The 3,111-nt window shown below is 36.4% G+C and overlaps 1 long non-coding RNA gene across 2 annotated transcripts; it reads right to left on the reverse strand.

The window, feature by feature from the left end:
• Positions 1-1,520: 1,520 nt before the first annotated feature.
• LOC146710971 (uncharacterized) lies at positions 1,521-2,838 on the reverse strand. 2 transcript variants are annotated; one of them, XR_014920070.1, is made up of 4 exons: positions 2,680-2,838; positions 2,128-2,343; positions 1,891-1,999; positions 1,521-1,771 (listed from the first exon to the last, which is right to left on the reverse strand). It is a non-coding gene; the product is annotated as an uncharacterized LOC146710971 (long non-coding RNA). The 2 variants fall into 2 exon arrangements; XR_014920069.1 differs by having other exon boundaries at positions 1,891-2,343.
• Positions 2,839-3,111: the final 273 nt, after the last annotated feature.

Raw genomic sequence — 3,111 nt, forward strand, 5'->3', positions numbered from 1 at the left:
AGGTTTGAACTCTAAGAGTGTTTAAACAAAGAGAAAAGTGTGAAAATGTTCATTCCTGTCTGAGAAAAGTGTTTAAAGCATGTAGTGAGGGGTTTTACAGTCTTAACATCTGTAATAATTGTAAAAAATAAAGTTGGCTATGGATTTCACCTACCGCGGGTTATTTTTTGAACGTAACACCAGCGATAAACGAGGCACCGCTGTATTATTAATAGTAGTGTCTGGGACATCTAATTGATTAACATCAACACTGATTATTATGCACTATTATTTTTGTTCAAGGAGAGCCAAAAATATACAACTCTCTCTCAGCTTGTTTGTTGCCAAAAATGGCCACTTTTTGTGTATGTTCACAAAATGCTATAAAATGTATATTTCTTAAAACATTTATCTACTTTTACCGACGTGACTCTTTAAAATAGCACCAGTCCTTTTCATCAAAATCAAAATTGTATCTAAATGTTTTACTCTTTATAGCCAGTTAGGTTATATATTACCATTAACTTTTCTGGTAAAACGGTGATAAAGTCCTAATGTTTTCATGAAACTTCCTTTTTTTCCCCATCTGAGCATCGGGGAAAAGGCCGTCTTGCAATTGTTGAGGTCACTAGTGTGTGCCCCATTTCTTCCAGGATCACTCTCTTTATAGGTTTTAGTGGACTCCTAGTACTGCGAAGTGGTTTCATGGTACAAAGGGATTGTATTCCAAGATCTGGGAGACTGTAGAAATGAGCAGTGATGCCCTTCCTACCATCTTTCCAGAAAAATAAGTGATCTGTAAGCTGTTAGGCTGACTTACAGCAGCAGCACTTTCTGCACCTGCATAAACTCCAGGACACATTTACTAACGGTGTTTGTTGCTGTATGTGCAGCTTTGAATTTTTTAATAATATATATTTTGTTAATATTTTGGCTATGGTGTCTTGTTATGAAATGTAAAAGAGTAAAAGTGTTTTTAGCAGGTGCTTCAAAGCTAAGTTTGACTGGGAAACTCAAAGCTCAATTGGCTGTATCAACAGAAATTCACTGCAGCCTATGTAATATTTCATGCGTCATAATTTATTCTACTCTATCTTGCAAATACATATTTGTGTGGCAATGTCATGCACAACACACATAACTATTAGATCCTTAAGATCAAACCCGTGTCATTGTTTTGGTCCACTGCAGTGCAGTAGTCAAAAAAAAGAATAAGTGAAGTGTCCACAGATAGCCAGGATAGAGCCCAGAGTGTTAATGTTTAAAATGTATAAAAATATTATTGATTACAATTCTTTACTGTTAATATCAACAATAAGCTTTTTATTTTGAAATTATAAGTTTAAAAAAATTCTGTTACATTTACATTTAATGCTGTTTCACTGTAATCATTTATTATAAGTATGGACACAGAATCAAGTGAACAACATTTTGAAATAAGTTTAATTGGAATTTTGTACTATGCAAAAACAAAACAACAACAACAACAACAACAACATATTAAACAAACACAGCCAGTGCCTTCATTTGTCCATTACATGTCAAACATAGCACTGACCCTTAGCCCCTGATCATCAGCACATGCTTTCAAAAAGAGCTCCATGTCCTTTGCAAACTGAAAAACAAAGAGGAACAAGTCCCTTGCTCCAGTGTCTTCTTCCTCTGACATGTCTCTTAAGACCCTCTGCTGGTCCCCTTGATTTAAGGACAGATATTTGGGCATTGTTACATGTGCCTTATTTTGGACAGCCCACTGCACAGCAGGACGCAGATCTTCAACAACTGCTGGCTCCTGTGTCAGGCAAATGGGGATGAAAACATAGTTATTTCTCTGTTGCAGAACAGTTTTTTAACAGTTATTCAAATGTCACTAACCATGTAATTACACTACTGTTTAAAGTGAATACTGACCTGACTGACTTCCTGGAACTTGCGCTTTTTCAGTCTGAAAATGGGCACGTGTTGTCCTTCAAGCACAGCTTTGGCTTCCTCTCTCCAGTGTGCAAATAGCTTGCCAGAGCTACGAAGAGTAAGGCCACAGTGAGGGCATGTCATTTTCATGGACTTTCCATCAGCTGCAGTTTTATTGAACACAGAGGGTAGAGCTTATGAATGTTCTAACAAAGACTCAGAAAATGGTTCAGATACCGAAGACAAAACCTTGGGGGGGGGGGAGACGGGTCTCCTCGAAGAGTTCAGCGGGGAGCAGTCCTGATAATGGTGGCTGACTTGGCATTGAAGAATGCTGACAAGACAATAAATGCCTTGCCATATCCCCACGCCGTATGATTGTAATCTTACAGACAGGGCAGTGAAAGTGTCCTGTTGTCCTACAAGGCTGCCTGCACCGGCATATCATTTTATCTGTAAGAGAAAAAAACAAACAAACAAACAGATGTAATTTAAATGTAGTTGTATAGAATGCAATCAATTTGTCTAACAATCAGATTGTACATGTTAACAAAAACATCCAAGCCAACCTCAATAATGAAAGCAAAATGGTATGGATCACAAAAGTTATGTCAAGAAAAGTGGTGAAAAGTAAATAAAAATATATTTTATAAAAACACTATTTTTGTTGCAGATGAATGCACTGAACTGTACAATATCAACAGCAACTTTTAAGTCAACAAAGATACTGCAGAAGTGCTTAAAAAAGTGCATATTTATAACTATAAAGTATATTTAATACAAACATACCTTTTAAAGGCAAAGCATTTTTTATATGCACACTTAGATGCTCCTCAATCTTTGCCCTGACAGTAGGGCTGAAAGTGGGGCACAGAGGGCAGTGAAAGAGTCCTCTGCAACACGTGTTGCATTCCTGCAATTCTGGCTTTAAGCCTGAATTCCAGATTGATGTGTGCATCTAAAACACAGAGAGAAACAGATAAACACCATATACACATTTAAGTTAAGGTTTTAGCAGAAATAACAATTTACACTTGGCATGTAATAGATTTGGGAAGAAAATTCTTGAAAAAAAAACCCCAAATATTTTAAAAGACACTTTAATCTGTGAGATATGTTTCTATTGACATATAACAGTCAATTGAACAGAGGCTAACTAAAATCTGGGCAATAAAAAAGCTGTACAGAAAAGAATGACGAATAGAAGTATTGATAAATATA

Source organism: Copadichromis virginalis, linkage group LG4 (assembly GCF_057382275.1).
Source record: "Copadichromis virginalis isolate Kocher_CV1m ecotype Utaka linkage group LG4, C_Virginalis_male_GT1.1, whole genome shotgun sequence".
Lineage (NCBI taxonomy): Eukaryota > Metazoa > Chordata > Actinopteri > Cichliformes > Cichlidae > Copadichromis > Copadichromis virginalis.